Source organism: Lithobates pipiens, unplaced genomic scaffold, assembly GCF_037356315.1.
Source record: "Lithobates pipiens isolate NorthernLeopardFrog02 unplaced genomic scaffold, aLitPip1_a1.2 Scaffold_23, whole genome shotgun sequence".
In the NCBI taxonomy this organism is placed as follows: Eukaryota; Metazoa; Chordata; class Amphibia; order Anura; family Ranidae; genus Lithobates; species Lithobates pipiens.
The window spans coordinates 171,263,438-171,280,732 of record NW_027507785.1 but is presented as its reverse complement, the minus strand read 5'-3'; positions in this window follow the sequence as shown (position 1 = coordinate 171,280,732).

The following is a 17,295-nucleotide window of genomic DNA, read 5'->3' as shown; positions in this document are numbered from 1 at the left end:
TGCAGCACTACCTAATCTAGTTAAAGCTTTTGTATGGACATGTGTCACTTGCATTAGGAACAATCCAACAAACTCAAAGAAATCAAAGCATGTACATGAACATCTTGAGTACCCAACAACGCAGTTTACCCATTTACTGATAGACTTTACATACTGTATTTATCACGTATAACACGCACAGGCGTATAACACGCACATTGATTTTAAGAGGGATGTTTCAGGAAAAAAACTTAAATTTTAAATAAGGAACTTTGAAGCAAAATAAGGGTCAGTGCCCATCCAAAGCCTCACCATTGCCATCAATGCAGCCTGATCAATGGCCATCTGCAGCCTCACAAGTGCCATCAATACAGCCTCATCAGTCCACATCAATGCAGCCTCACCATTGCCATCAATGCAGCAGCCTCTCCATTTCCATCAATGCAGCAGCCTCACCATTGCCCTCGATGTAGCAGCCTCACCATTGCCATCAGTGCAGCCTGATCGATGCCCATCTGCAGCCTAGAGGGGACAGGGAGGGGGCGGGACGAGCACTCACAGATTACATACAGTGAGAATCTCATATGATAGACAGAATAGTAGTCCAATGGCGGCCCAGGTGACGGGACCTCCTATTAAAGAGGCCGCCAAGAAAACAGGAGATTCTCACTCGATAAAAAGAAAATGGGATTGCGCTATGGATTAGACCAAAGAAAGAATGGGTATGAGCTGCCTCTTCTTAATACCTTCTCCCAAAATGTGGGGAGGATAATGCTTATGGAAGAAAGAGAGAGTAGATTAGGCGCTATACCTTAAAAGGCACCTATAATTATATGCTTGAATTGAAACAACAAAAATCCTGTGAACTTTATATATTACAACCTAGTGAGAAAGCTGTTAAATACAGCAGATGCCGTGTTAATAGAATAATTATAAGGAAAAAAATAAAAAATAAAATGTTATATATGTAAAAATACCAAATATACAGTGCCTTGCGAAAGTATTCGGCCCCCTTGAACTTTTCAACCTTTTGCCACATTTCAGGCTTCAAACATAAAGATATAAAATTTTAATTTTTTGTGAAGAATCACCAACAAGTGGGACACAATTGTGAAGTGGAACGAAATCTATTGGATTTTTGAAACTTTTTTAACTAATAAAAAAATGAAAAGTGGGGCGTGCAAAATTATTCGGCCCCCTTGCGTTAATACTTTGTAGAGCCACCTTTTGCTGCGATTACAGCTGCAAGTCGCTTGGGGTATGTCTCTATCAGTTTTGCACATCGAGAGACTGACATTCTTGCCCATTCTTCCTTGCAAAACAGCTCAAGCTCAGTGAGGTTGGATGGAGAGCGTTTGTGAACAGCAGCTTTCAGCTCTTTCCACAGATTCTCGATTGGATTCAGGTCTGGACTTTGACTTGGCCATTCTAACACCTGGATACGTTTATTTGTGAACCATTCCTTTGTAGATTTTGCTGTATGTTTGGGATCATTGTCTTGTTGGAAGATAAATCTCCGTCCCAGTTTCAGGTCTTTTGCAGACTCCAACAGGTTTTCATCCAGAATGGTCCTGTATTTGGCTGCATCCATCTTCCCCTCAATTGTAACCATCTTCCCTGTCCCTGCTGAAGAAAAGCAGGCCCAAACCATGATGCTACCACCACCATGTTTGACAGTGGGGATGGTGTGTTGAGGGTGATGAGCTGTGTTGCTTTTACGGCAAACATATAGTTTTGCATTGTGGGCAAAAAGTTCGATTTTGGTTTCATCTGACCAGAGCACCTTCTTCCACATGTTTGGTGTGTCTCCCAGGGGGCTTGTGGCAAACTTTAGACAAGACTTTTTATGGATATCTTTGAGAAATGTCTTTCTTCTTGCCACTCTTCCATAAAGGCCAGATTTGTGCAGTGTACGTCTGATTGTTGTCCTATGGACAGACTCTCCCACCTCAGCTGTAGTTCTCTGCAGTTCATCCAGAGTGATCATGGGCCTCTTGGCTGCATCTCTGATCAGTCTTCTCCTTGTCTGAGCTGAAAGTTTAGAGGGACGGCCAGGTCTTGGTAGATTTGCAGTGGTCTGATATTCCTTCCATTTCAAAATGATCGATTGCACAGTGCTCCTTGGGATGTTTAAAGCTTGGGAAATCTTTTTGTATCCAAATCCGGCTTTAAACTTCTCCACAACAGTATTACGGACCTGCCTGGTGTGTTCCCTGGTCTTCATGATGCTCTCTGCGCTTTCAACAGAACCCTGAGACTATCACAGAGCAGGTGCATTTATACTGAGACTTGATTACACACAGGTGGATTATATTTATCACCATCAGTCATTTAGGACAACATTGGATCATTCAGAGATCCTCGCTGAACTTCTGGAGTGAGTTTGCTGCACTGAAAGTAAAGGGGCCGAATAATTTTGCACGCACCACTTTTCAGTTTTTTATTTGCAAAAAAGTTTAAAATATCCAATAGATTTCGTTCCACTTCACAATTGTGTCCCACTTGTTGGTGATTCTTCACAAAAAATTAAAATTTTATATCTTTATGTTTGAAGCCTGAAATGTGGCAAAAGGTTGAAAAGTTCAAGGGGGCCGAATACTTTCGCAAGGCACTGTATATCTGCACTAGTCAATTAACATACTCTATACGTGCATAAATAGTGTTCTGAGTGCACATGCCATACTGGTGAAACTGATCACTTTTACATGCAATAAATATCTGTCCGTGCAATAATTATTAAGATGTGAAAATAAATGATTTCATCAAAAATAGTGATTCATGGAAAATAGTGATTAATAAAGATATGAATATAATTAAAAGACTGGAAATAAGAATAGTCCAACTGAGGATCAGACAGTCAGTCCAAAAAATTCTTATTGGTAATTTGGTGCAAAGAGAAGGGTGTTGCCACTTTAAAGAAAGTCCCCCAACACGTGTATCCAGAAAAGTGCTGTTTTTGCCCTCACCAGATCACCTGCCCCCTTCAGGGGTAAGCTCGCTGCCACAGTGTGAGCCCCTGTGTCGCTGCCTGGTGTCACTCTGGGGGGGGGGTCTTAGTTGGTCCGTTGGGGGTACCTTTTTCTCTTCACAGACCAACTTTGTCTGTATATTTCAGGCAGAGTTGGGAGTTTACAGTTGGTCTGTAAAAAAAACTGACTGAATCTTTTGATATTGTTGAAAGAAGAGTTGCTCGCACCTCTCCTTCTTCTTCACAAGTACCCAGCTACCCGTTCCAGGTTGGTGATCAAGTTGTGGTCCAGAGGCTTACAGAAAGGTCGAAAGCTGCAAGAGGTTCCATTTGGACCATTGACCAAAGTGGTAGCCATCACCAGGACCGCCATCCTTACTGAGGAAAGTCCTACCTGGATCCAAGCCAGCAGGATAAAAGGTTGATCTAAGCCCAGGAATTGAAGAAAGGCTAAAAAGAAACAAAGCAGATGTTTTAAGTCCTCAAAAGACAAGCATAGAAATAAAGGACAGTGATGTCGCTCATTTCACCACAGACTTTTGGGAAGGCGTTATGCCTTCTGGTGATGTTTCTACTTCTGATCTTTGTCCCAGTGTGGATAATAACCAACTGTATCTATCATCCTGATGACTTAGGAGCCTTGAGACTCATATGTGGTAAAGCGAAATACACACCAACCATACTGACTTTCACCCCAGAAATCACAGTAAGGCCGCGTACACACGGGCGGACTGTTCGCCCAACCTTGTCCGCTGAACAGTGTTTGGGCGGACAGTCCGCTCGTGTGTGGGCTTTCAGCGGACAGTTTCAGCGGACAGTTTGACGGACAAAGTCTTTCGGAAATTCCGAAAAACTGTCCGCTGAAACTGTGTTTGAGCGAACAGTCCGCCCGTGTGTAGGCTACTTTCGAAATGAGCAAACTGTTCCCGCTCGGAGGAAAGTCTGCTCATTTCGAGCGCGTGTGAAGGTAGGCGGGGCCCGCGACGGAGACGTCGCGGGCTCCGCCGCCTGGAATGGGCTTAAAGGGGAACCCCAACGCCGAAAAAAATCGGCGTGGGGGTTCCCCCAAAGTCCACAACAGACCCTTGTCCGAGCACGCTACCCGGCCGGCCAGGAAAGAGGGACGAGCGAGCGCGCCCCCCCTCCTGAGCCGTACCAGGCCGCGTGCCCTCAACATGGGGGGGTGCCTTGGGGAAGGGGGGGCCGCGCGGCCCCCCACCCCAAAGCACCTTGTCCCCATGTTGATGAGGACAAGGGCCTCTTCCCGACAACCCTGGCCGTTGGTTGTCGGGGTCTGCGGGCGGGGGGCTTATCGGAATCCGGGAGCCCCCTTTAAGAAGGGGGCCCCCGGTTACCGGCCCCCCACCCTATGTGAATGAGTATGGGGTACAATGTACCCCTACCCATTCACCTGTGAAATAAAGTACAAAAAAAAACACAACACAGAGAAAAAATATTTTATTGCACAGCTCCGGGGGTCTTCCGTCTTCGGGGGTCTTCTCGCCGGACTCCTCCGCTATCTTCGTGTAGCTCTTTTACTAGCGGAGGAGCCCGGCTTTCTTCCTCCCCGCCGCCGGCCTCTTCTCCCAACTTCGGGGGTCTTGTCCCCCTCTTCGGTTCTTCTGCCGGGCCACCGCGCCTTCTTGTAGCTCTTTTGCAGGCGGTGGCCCGGTCTTCTGTCGCCGCTGCCTTCCGTTCTTCTGTCGCCGCCTTCGGTTCTTCTGCTGGGCCACCGCGCCTTCTTGTAGCTCTTTTACAGGCGGTGGCCCGGTCTTCTGTCGCCGCTGTCGCTGTCGCCGTCGCCGCCTTCCGTTCTTCTTCTTCTTCTTGTTCTTCTTCTTCTTCCCCAGGAGATGTTGACACGTCGCTCTCTCCGGCCGGAATGCCATAGCCGCGCTGTGCGGTCACTTATATAGTGACAATGGGGCGGTGTCACATGGTATATGTCACATGGGTTGGTCACATGGTGACCCCGCCCCCTTACGATGTCATAGTCCCCATGTGACATCAACCCATGTGACCAACCCATGTGACATATACCATGTGACACCGCCCCATTGGCACTATATAAGTGACCGCACAGCGCGGCTCTGGCATTCCGGCCGGAGAGAACGACGTGTCAACATCTCCTGGGGAAGAAGAAGAAGAACAAGAAGAAGAAGAAGAACGGAAGGCGGCGACGGCGACAGCGACAGCGGCGACAGAAGAAGACAGAAGAACCGAAGGCGGCGACAGAAGAACGGAAGGCAGCGGCGACAGAAGACCGGGCCACCGCCTGCAAAAGAGCTACAAGAAGGCGCGGTGGCCCGGCAGAAGAACCGAAGAGGGGGACAAGACCCCCGAAGTCGGGAGAAGAGGCCGGCGGCGGGGAGGAAGAAAGCCGGACTCCTCCGCTAGTAAAAGAGCTACATGAAGATAGCGGAGGAGTCCGGCGAGAAGACCCCCGAAGACGGAAGACCCCCGGAGCTGTGCAATAAAATATTTTTTCTCTGTGTTGTGTTTTTTTTTGTACTTTATTTCACAGGTGAATGGGTAGGGGTACATTGTACCCCATACTCATTCACATAGGGTGAGGGGCCGGTATCCGGGGGCCCTCTTCTTAAAGGGGGCTCCCGGATTCCGATAAGCCCCCCGCCCGCAGACCCCGACAACCAACGGCCAGGGTTGTCGGGAAGAGGCCCTTGTCCTCATCAACATGGGGACAAGGTGCTTTGGGGTGGGGGGGCCGCGCGGCCCCCCCTTCCCCAAGGCACCCCCCCCTGTTGAGGGCACGCGGCCTGGTACGGCTCAGGAGGGGGGGCGCGCTCGCTCGCCCCCCCTTTCCTGGCCGGCCGGGTAGCGTGCTCGGACAAGGGTCTGTTGTGGACTTTGGGGGAACCCCCACGCCGATTTTTTTCGGCGTTGGGGTTTCCCTTTAAGTCCATTCCAGGCGGCGGTGCCCGCGACGTCTCCTTCGCGGGCCCCGCCTACCTGTACACGCGCTCGAAATGGGCGGACTTGCCTCCGCCTTACGTGGGCGAGTCCGTTCATTTCAAAAGTTGAGCGAACTGTTTGGCAAACAGTTCGCTGAAACAGTCCGCTCAAAAAGTGCCGTGTGTGGCCATGTCCGTCCATGCTAATTTTGAGCGGACTGTTTGCCGAAACTGTTTGACAAACAAAGTTGGGCGAACAGTCCGCCCGTGTGTACGCGGCCTCAGAGATGTCTCTAATGAATTGATCAAAGAAACGTTTTTCTGGAAAAATTTTACTGTTAAAATTTAAATATGCTTATGCTAGAAAGTCAGGATATGAAAAATGCTGGATTTGTAGTAAGTTACACCCAGAAACTGCTAAGATCCCACTTTTAGCTGTCCCTCTAAACCTCAAGCCATTATTGAAAAATATTCTAGTCTTAGGTATTAAGAATCTTTCAGAACCTCTTTTCTAGTATGGGTTTAGGTGGAATGTTTTCACGGTTAAAGGACATAGTGATCATGATTATCATAGTACTATTGTTAGGATTAATAGCTACCTGATTTTAAGCTTATTTTGCATTAGCAAATGCACTATGCCAGACCAACCTTCTCACGCATATACACAATATCTGCAGCTTTATGTAAATGAATACAACAAACGTAGCAAGAACTGTAGATTTCAGAAGGCTGCGGAGGTTATGTTAAGCACCCATCTTGTTTCTGTTAGCCATCTTAATATTCACATATTTAAATTTCTGATATGTACAGTTAGTATACCCCTTTAAACTTAACAAATATCTGTCTCAGATTCTTGTAAAATGAAATGTCTCACATGCTTCTTTATCTATATTCTCAACATTCCTTTAGCTACTGTAGAACAAAGAACAAAGACCACTTGTTTTGACCAATTGTAACTGCCTTAATATCTACTGCTCATGTTTTTAACTATGAATATTCTGTGTGATTTTTAATTTGCTATAAGAAACACCTTCTGACAAATCAATACAATCAGTTCCTAGACAGTAACATTTTGTGCGTGTAATTTTTTGGTCCTGGGAATTGATTCCAGATATATCTGAAATTGCATAATACATAAAACCGAGGTCTGAAAGGTTAAAAAGGACCACTCTAGACTTCATATGGAAAACAGATGGGTGCAGGTTAAAAAGAGTCTTAGCCATTTCCACGCACACCAGCTGTAGACTAGAGCTTTAAAATGTGAGTTTGAATAAGAGACAATACATGTTCTAGGACTATTTCAACCTCAGGTATCTCAATAAAGCCACAGAAATGTAGTGCCATCCTTGGGTGACCAATAACAGGGGTGTCCAGAGATTCATTGGTTTTTTCAATTTTGATTACAAATTTATCAAGAACTTTTCAGACATCATCAGTCACATTACCCATTTTACTAAACAGAATATCTGGTTTCAGTGGACATCAGCAGCACAACTCACTTTCAACAAGTTAAAGGCTCATCACAATGCCAGGGTGCCAAGTCACTGCTACACCTATTGGCCCTTTTCTCAAAGAAATTCAGGCCTTCAGAAAAGACTTATATAGACATATTGAAGATGGGTAATTGCTTGCCCTAAAGTCTTCCTTTGGAGAAAGGCTTAAGGCAGCAAGTCATCTGTTTTTACTTGCATCTATCTAGCAAGGTTACACTGTGGCATAAGCAAGGAAACAAAGATTTCTGCAGTGAGTAAATGTGCTTTTACTATACAAATTAGGGATGAACACCGGCTGTTCGCCCGTTTGGCGAATTACGAACGTTATGAGCCGTTCATGCCAAATTCATGTGGCGCTTATGGCCCACAATGCACTGCACCATTGCAGTGCATTGCTGGCTCATGATTGCCCAAGCATGCACTGTGACCCCGCATGCTTGGCCAATCAAAGCGCCGGCAGCAAGGAGAGCCATAATTGGCCACAGACAGGATGCCTGTGGCCAATTATAGCTCAGGGGGTTTACTACACGCCTCCACACTATATAAGGCCGTCAGCGCGGTAGCCTTGTGTAGTGTGTTCCGGCGTGCAGGGAGAGAAGGATAGGCAGGGACAGTGTGTTCTTTTCTTGTGAATCTGCATGAGTTAAAGTGGATGTTGTGTGCCTCCAGCACAGTATACCCCTGTAGCTACCCTTTATTGCTGGTGTTCTCTAATACAGGCATCTGCAGGAGTTAAAGTGGGTGGTGTGTGCTTCCAGCACAGTATACCCCTGTAGCTACCCTTTATTGCTGGTGTTCTCTAAGCCCATGTACACACGGTCGGAGATTCCGACAACCAAATCCGTCGGATTTTGTCCGTCGGATCTTGTCCGAAAACTGTTGCATACACACGGTCGGACAAAGTTGTCGAAAAATCAGATCTTTCAGAACGTGATGACGTAATTTCGTTATGATGTGACTACGTTCAGGCTAGTAGCCAATAGCTTTGATGTAGGAATTTGATCTGAGCATGCGTGGCACTTTGTCCGATCGGAATTCTCTACACATGATCGGAGTATGTCCTATCGGACCAGTTTGTCGGAAAATATTTCCAGCAAGTTTGAAAATTTGGTCCGACAGATATTCCGACGGAAACAGTCCGATGCATACCACACACAGTCGGATTATCCAACAACGTGGTCCGATAGGACACATTCCGACGGATTCTCCGACCGTGTGTACAAGGGCTAATACAGGCATCTGCAGGAGTTAAAGTGGGTGTTGTGTGTCTCCAGCACAGTATACACCTGAAGATACCCCTTATTGCTGGTGTTCTGTAATACAGGCATCTGCAGCAGTTAAATTGGGTGTTGTGTGCCTCCATCACAATAAACACCTGAAACTACCCTTTGTTACTGGTGTTCTGTAATACAGGCATCTGCAGCATTTACAGTGGGTGTTGTGTGTCCCCTGCACAGTATACACCTGAAGCTACCCCTTATTGCTGGTGTTGTTCTGTTTCTGTAACACAGGCAGGCAGCTGAAGTAATTACAGTCGGTGTACTGTGTCACCTGCTCAGTGTGCGCCTAAAGCCACCAATTTGCTGGTTTTCCCATCTCCCTGCAGGCCATTACTAGAGGAAGTCTGGAAGGCCAACAAGGAGAGGCAGACAGTCACGAGCCAATAAAAGAGGGCAGGCAGGCTTTGTGTCTAGAGACAACAGTGCTGGTCGTGGATGTGGTGCATCGTCATCAACACGTGGCCATGGGACACGCTTGTCCTTATTTTTGGCAGCTGGACGTGTTGAGCTGCATCATGCTGAAGACTTGGTAGAGTGGATGACCAAGCCCTCCTCATCCTCTCTCACCCAGGCTCAGGGTACTAGCAAAGCAGCTGCCAATGCATCCTCTTCCCTCGTCTCAATGTCATCAGTCACTCCTTCCCTAGACCCATCATGTCCTCCTGAGGATTCCCCCGAACTGTTTGAGCACAGTGTTGGGTACATGCTCCAGGAGGATGCCCAGCGTTTTGAAGGCTCTGATGATGATACCCAGCTAGAGGAAGGCAGTAGCGTGAGCGCAGAGAGAGGGGATGCTCAAGAAGGACAGCGATCTGGCAGTCATGTTCCACCAGCTGCATCATACTGCCAGGTTTACTCCAGTGATGAAGAGGGAGGGGATGATGAGGTCACTGACTCCACATGGGTGCCTGATAGGAGAGAGGAGGAGGAGGCACATCTCCAATGAGGCAGGATGCCCTCCGGGGACCAGCTTAGGGGCAGCACACCGATTGAATCACACCGCAGAGCTCCGCCTGTGCAGGGCGCTGCCTCTGCACGTTATTCCAAAAGTTCTTTGGTGTGGGCCTTTTTTGAGATGAGTGCATCAGATCGCACCACTGCTATTTGCAACATATGTCTCAAGCGTATCTCGCTTGGGCACCACATGCTTTACCAGACATATGTTGACCTGCCATGCATCTCGTTGGCAAGTGTACCTTAAAGACCCACACCAAAGAACAAAGCAGAACTCTCCTTGCTCATCATCAGCTGGGATCTCCAACCCCACTAGACCTTCAGTCCTCTCTGAAACTTGCACTGAGAGGAATGAAGGTGTAGAATTAGGTGTGTCACAGCCAAGTACTTGCGGGCACTCTGCTAGCAGTACACCGACGTCCGATTGTAGCAGGCAAATTTCCCTGCCCCGGCTGCTGGACCATCAAAAGAAGTTCACTCCCAGCCATCCACATGCCCAGCGGTTGAATGCTAGCTTGGCTAAATTGCTAGCACTTCAACGGCTGCCTTTTCAGTTGGTAGACTCGGCCCCCTTCCGTGAGTTTGTGCAATGTGCGGTTCCTCAGTGGCAGGTCCCCAAACGCCACTTTTTCTCACAGAAGGCAATTCCGGCTCTCTACCAGCATCTCTACCGGCATGTGGAAGGCAATGTCCATGCCTCGCTGGGCAGCGCGGTAAAGTGCATATTACCGCTGACTCATGGTCCAGCAGGCATGGACAGGGATGTTACCTGTCTTTCACGGCCCATTGGGTCACTCTTCTGGCAGCTGAGAAGGATGCAGGACAAGGTGCAGTAGTGTTGGAGGTTGTTCCGCCACCACGCCTCCAAAATGCTACTACTGGTTGTGACACACCTCTCTCCTCCACCCCCTCCTCTTCTTCTTCCTCCATGGCCTCTTCCAGTGCTTTGTCCTCAGAACCAACGGTGCTCCGTAGGTGTTCAAGGGGCTACACAAGTACACAGGCAAAAAGATGCCATGCCGTGCTTGCACTTGTTTGTTTGGGGGACAGGAGCCACACTGGGGCAGATATTTTGTCAGCTCTTCAGGGGCAAGCCGAGAGGTGGTTGTCGCCACACCAGCTTAAGCCAGGAATAGTGGTTTGTGACAATGGCACCAACCTCCTCTCTGCCCTCCGACAGGGACAACTGACCCATGTGCTCTGTGTGGGTCACGTCCTTAACCTGGTGGTGCAGCGGTTCTTGGGCAGGTACCTTACAGGATGTCCTGGGGCAGGCCAGGAAAGTCTGTGTGCATTTCCGCTGATCCTTTAATGCCAGTGCTCGGCTGGCTGAGCTCCAAAAGGAGTTGAACCTGCCCAAGAACCGCCTTATGTGTGACATGCCCACCAGGTGGAACTCAACGTTAGCCATGCTGCAGCAGCTGCACATGCAGCAGAGGGCCACCAATGAGTACCTGTGCGACTACGGCACCAGGACAGGGTCAGAGGAGCTCGTTTTTTTTTCACCACGTCAGTGGGGCATGATCAGGGATGCATGCACTGTCCTGTCACCATTTGAGGAGGCCACGAGGATGGGGAGCAGTGACAGTGCATGCATCAGCAACACTGTACCTCTTGTCCACCTGTTGGAGCATACGCTGTGTGGAATAATGGACAGGGCACTTGAGGCAGAACAGAGGCAGGAAGAGGAGGACTTCCTTGCCTCTCAAGGCCCCCTTTATCCAGACAGTGTTCCTGCTGTCCCACCCATCACACAGGAAGAGGAGGAGGAGGAGGATTGTGTCAGCATGGAGGTCGAGCCTGGCGCTCAGCATCAGCAGCAGCAGTCTTTTAGGGATGATTTACAGTCCCAAGAAACCCATGGACTTCTACGTGGCTGGGAGGAGGTGGCTGCGGATCATGTTGTCCTTAGTGACCCAGAGGACTCCGGACCGAATGCCTCAGCTAACCTATGCTGCATGGCCTCCCTGATCCTGCAAAGCCTGCGGAAGGATCCTCGTATTCTTTGGATCAAGGAGAGGGACCATTACTGGCTGTCCACTCTCCTTGATCCACGGTACAAGGGTAAGGTTGCAGACCCTATATTGCCGTCGCAGAGGGAGCATCTCCGGGAGGCCTTGCAGAAAGGTCTGTGCAACACGTTCCCAGAGACTGGGAGGTTACAAACTCCTGGTCCTGGACAACGTGTTGCTAAGGCTTCGGTCAGTCACAGAATGAGTGGTGGAGAAGGTGGCCGCCTGACCGATGTGTTCAGACAATTTTTTAGACCACAGCCCCAAGGTATGATCAGTTCCAGCAACCATCACCAGCGTCTGATTTACATGGTGCAGGAATACCTAGGGGCAAGGTCAGACTTGGACACCTTTTCCACCAAAAATCCTCTGGCTTACTGGGTCTTGATGATAGATCACTGGCCAGAGCTTGCACAGTATGCAATTGAGCTACTGGCCTGTCCTGCATTCAGCTTTCTTTCGGAACGCACCTTCAGTGCTGCTGGAGGATTTTTAACCGATCACAGGGTGCGCCTCTCCATCAACTTGGTATAACGACTGACCTTCATAAAGATTAATCAGTCTTGGATCACCACCAGCTACCAAGCACCTGAAGCTGATGTAACCTAATCATTTTTTTTTTAAATGTCACATCCCTTCAAGACTGCCTATGCTGCTGCTGAGTGACTGTCCTGTTATGTTGACTGACTATCCTCTTCCTCCTCAATGATCCTGCTGATAGCTTGGAAGAACATTTTTGGTTCTGGGTGACGCCACCAGCCCAATTTTTCAGCCCCTGTTTAACAGTGCGTGTAATTACAATTTTTGATGCAATGCTTTGCAGCAGGGCTCATTCCTGCACTCCAACTAGAGTATATGGGAGAGGTTGCAGTGTCATGGCACCAGCACCAGTGCCTAAGGCCCAATTTTTCAGCACCTGTTTAACAGGGGCATGTAATTACAATTTTTGATGCAATGCTTTGCAGCAGGGCTCATTCCTGCACTCCAACTAGAGTATATGGGAGAGGTTGCAGCGTTGTGGCACCAGCACCAGTGCCTAAGGCCCAATTTTTCAGCCCCTGTTTAACAGGGGCATGTAATACAATTTTTGATGCAATGCTTTGCAGCAGGGCTCATTCCTGCACTCCAACTAGAGTATCTGGGAGAGGTTGCAGTGTCGTGGCACCAGCAAGCAGTGCCTAAGGCCCAGTTTTTCAGCCCCTGTTTAACAGGGGCATGTAATTACAATTCTTGATATATTATTTCACAGCAGGGCCCGTTCCTGCGCCCACCGAGAGTAACTGTGAGGACTTATAGTGTTGTGGTGCCAGCACCCCCACCACAACCACCAAAGGCCCAATTTTTCTACCACTGTTCAACAATGGCATGTAATTACAATTCTTGATATAATCGTTCAAAGCAGGGCGCTCCAGCGCCCACCAAGAGTCACTTTGAGGGCTTACAGTGTTGTGGCAACACCAACACCTTAGGTCCCCATTTCTGCAGAGCATATAGGGCAGGCCCCTACTTTCAAACATCCAGCTTACAAATGTCTCCTACTTGCAAACGGAAGGAGACAACAGGAAGTGAGATGAAAAAAGACGGACGGCAAACAAAAATTATACAGGGGTGATAACCCTTCCCTATGTTTTCCAAAAAGCTTAAAAATAGATTTTTTGACTGGAGCTATACTTTAAAAATGTACCAGTTCAAAATTACAAACATATTCTACTTAACACAACAAACCTACACAGTCCCTGTCTTGTTTGCACCGCCTGTATACTGCTGTTCTGTGTGTCAGGGTCGTTACCTGGATGGTCGCGGTGCTGCCCGTGTTGGTGCGCGCCGATGTCCTGCGGTGCGTGCTGGGGTGCGTGTTCCTGTGCGTGCGGTGTTGCGCGCTCCTGTGGGCGCTGGTGCGCGTCGGTGTGTGCCCTCACGTGCCCCTGCTGGCGCTGGTGCGCGTCAGCGCGCTGTGGTGGGCACTTCGGGTACCGCTGTTGTGTCTGCCGGCGTGCGCGGCGCTTGGCGCCAAACGGCCTATTTAGGTCTGCCACTGACATCTCCCAGGTGCTGCCTGATCAACAGCTTCTCGGTTCCTGTCCCGTTGTTCGTATCCTGTGTTCCTGTTTGCTTATCTCCTGACGACCCGGCTTTCCCCTGACACCGCTGACCTCTGCCTGCATCTGACCTCGGCCTGTTTGACCTCTCTTTTGCCTGCTCCTTCTGTGCCTCTGCTGCCCGCCTGTTGCCGTACCCTGCCTGCACCCGGACTTGCCTGCTCTGCTCCTGTTTTGTACCCAGTTGCCTGTGTCCTATCTACACACCTGCTGCCAGAAGCTTCCTGCAAGTTCCTGCTCCTGGAGCCATATCACAGGCTCTCTTACCACTCCGCACTCTCAGCCACCTGTCTGCTCTATCAGGGGTTGTAAGTCGGACACGTACGGGAGACCACCCTCTGCCCAAGCGGACTCATCGGTTCGGTAAGTGCCAGCCTGACAGTATCAGGCAGCCATGACTGAGTCCGGGCAGGGGGCCTCCCCTATGGATGAGTTATGCAGACATTTGGCCGGTCTGACCCAAGCCGTGAAGAGTCTCCAGGATGGCTACTCAAGGTTGGAGGAGCAAGTCCAAGCCTTGTCCTCCTCATCTAACCCTCAAGGAACCTCCCCCACCGGTCTTTCATCTGCACCCTCCGTAGTGATGCTTCCTCCAGAGCCAAGGGTACCTACACCCGAGAGGTTTTCCGGCGATCGCACCAAGTATCGTGCGTTTCGCAACTCCTGCGAATTGTACTTCGCACTGCAGCCCTGGACATTCTCTCTAGAGGCAACCAAGGTGGGCTTTGTGATATCCCTGTTGTCCGGCGAGCCTCAAACCTGGGCCCATCGTTTATTGGAGCAGAAATCTGGAACCCTGGATAGCCTTGACAACTTCTTCTTGGCCATGTCTCAGCTCTATGAGGACCCTCAGTTGACTGCGACTGCAGAAACCGCACTACACTCTCTCCAACAAGGTCGCAGAGCGGCCGAGGACTATGCAGTGGAGTTTCGCCGTTGGAGCTCCGACACGGATTGGAATGACGCCGCCTTGCGTCACCAATTCCGGATGGGACTTTCTGACCCCCTTAAGGATGAGTTGGCACGGGTAGGAATACCACAAACCCTGGATGAGTTAGTCAACCTCTCCATTCAGATTGACCGCCGGTTAAGGGAACGCCGGTCGGAGAGGTCCTCCAGCCACTTCCGTCCCACCTGGGTGCTCCCCAAGGTTCCCAGTTCTGCTGGTCAGTTCTCTTCTACCTCTTCTGCTCCCGCTCTGGAAGCTCCGGAACCAATGCAGCTCGGGTTACTTCGGCCCTCGTTGACCCCTGAAGAAAAGCAGCACAGACGTACCCTTAACTTATGTCTCTACTGTGGTGAACCTGGGCACTATGTCAGGGCTTGCCCCAACAAGACACGTAAGTGTGTTTCCTCTTCCTTCACGTGTGCCTCTGTTCTACGAAAACCCAGTTCTCACCTTGCCCTTCTCCTCACTTTGCAGCTTCCAGGAGGGAGTTTTCCAGTGTCAGCCATCATTGACTCCGGAGCATGCAGCTGCTTTATCGATCTGACTTTCGCTGCCAACCATCACATCTCGCTCATACCCAAGGCCCAGGGGCTTGCTGTACATCTAGCCGATGGCTCCGCCCTTAGTTCCGGTCCTGTCACTCAAGAGACTGTTCCTCTGCTGGCTACTATGGGCACCTGTCACCAGGAGTACCTGCGTCTGGATGCCATCTCCTCCCCCTTGTTTCCAATTATCCTGGGGATACCCTGGTTGCAGGCCCACAATCCAAGCATTAACTGGGCCACAGGAGAAATCAAGTTTCTCTCCGATTACTGTCAACAACACTGCTTGGCCCGACCGGCATGCAACTCCTCTCAACTTCTCTGTTTGGATGTCGATCCAAAATTGCTTCAGACCGTTCCGGAACCCTACAAGGACTTTGTGGATGTTTTCAGCAAAAAAGGCGCAGATATTCTTCCCCCCCACAGGCCTTATGACTGCCCTATTGAACTGTTACCAGGTACCGAAGTCCCCTTTGGGAGAATTTTTCCATTAACGGAACAGGAGTTAGGCACGCTGAAGGAGTATATTGACGAAAACCTAAAGAAAGGGTTTATCCGTCCGTCTACTTCCCCTGCCGGTGCTGGCATTTTTTTCGTCGAAAAAAAGGACCATTCCTTACGTCCCTGCATTGACTATCGGGAATTGAATAAGATAACTGTCAAAAACCGTTACCCTTTACCCCTAGTACCCGAGTTGTTCCAGAGGCTGGGGTCTGCAGTCATCTTTTCGAAATTGGATCTTCGCGGAGCTTACAATTTAATCCGTATCCGAGAGGGAGACGAGTGGAAGACAGCGTTTCGTACTCGTTTTGGGCACTACGAGTACCTTGTCATGCCCTTCGGGCTGTGTAATGCACCCGCAACCTTTCAACATTTTGTCAACGATATCTTTCGCGACTACCTGGACCTATAAGTAATTGCATACCTGGACGATATCCTAATCTTTTCCTCATCCTTGGAAGACCATCGTAGACATGTCCGTAGTGTGCTAGCTCGTCTCAGGGTACACGGGCTCTACGCGAAACTCGAAAAATGCGAGTTTGAACGCCAGTCCATCCAATTCCTGGGCCTGGTTATATCTGTGGAGGGCATCAAGATGGACCCCCAAAAAGTATGGCAACAATGCTTCTTGGACACCAGGCACCTTTTCTTGTATCATGAGTGGCTTCTGATTTTCAAAGCATGATGATGTGTGTGTTCCTAGCTTATGCCTGAATTCCCCTTTTATGTGTCAGGCTGTTTACCATAGTTACCAGACAGAAAACATACCTGTTTACTGTAGCTGTAGAAACAATGGACTGTTGAAAACTGTCAATTGAATACCACAATGGTATCTACCCATTGTCTACTCAAGCCACAACCTGACAGTAATTTAACAGTCATCCTTTCAGTTTGAGAGCTTAAAGAATCTCAAACAAGTAATGTCTTACTTGTTTACTGTAGCCATAGAGACAATAGCCTGTTGAAAACTGTCAATTGAATACAACAATGGTATCTACGTACCCATTGTATGAAACAGCATTTGTTTGAGAAATCTACTCAAGCCAAAAAAACTGACAGTAATCTGACCAATTCACTGTTGTAATATTGTCCCATGTATCTTATGTCTGATTAATATAAAAAAATCATATTTTTAACAAAGGCAACACATTATCCAATTCTGATTTTCACAGATGACAGAAATTTGGAGTTCCTCCATACAGCCAAGCGATGGAAACCCTGCCAGGCTAGAAAGGCCTTATTCTTTTCCGATGTTTGTTTCACATAACCTATAGACAAGGTTCAAAGAATGGTAAATCCCACTCTTTGTCCTGTATGTTACCAGGAGGAAGGCAGTCAACTCAGCCTGATACCATTCTGTCTCTACAAAGTTTCCTGCTGCTTCAAGAAGACTTATTGTCACAACTCAAGCAAACTTTGAGGAAAGAAGGTCCACCACAGGTTGCACGAATGGGATGGATTGTTTCTCTATGAGCAAAAAGTTTTCGTGCCTTCAAGCTTACATTAGGTAATCTTGAATCTGTGCCATGGTCAGCCTTTTTCTGGGCATTTTGAAGAACACAAGACTTTGGAATTGCCCATTCCTAGAAAGCATTGGGAAATGATT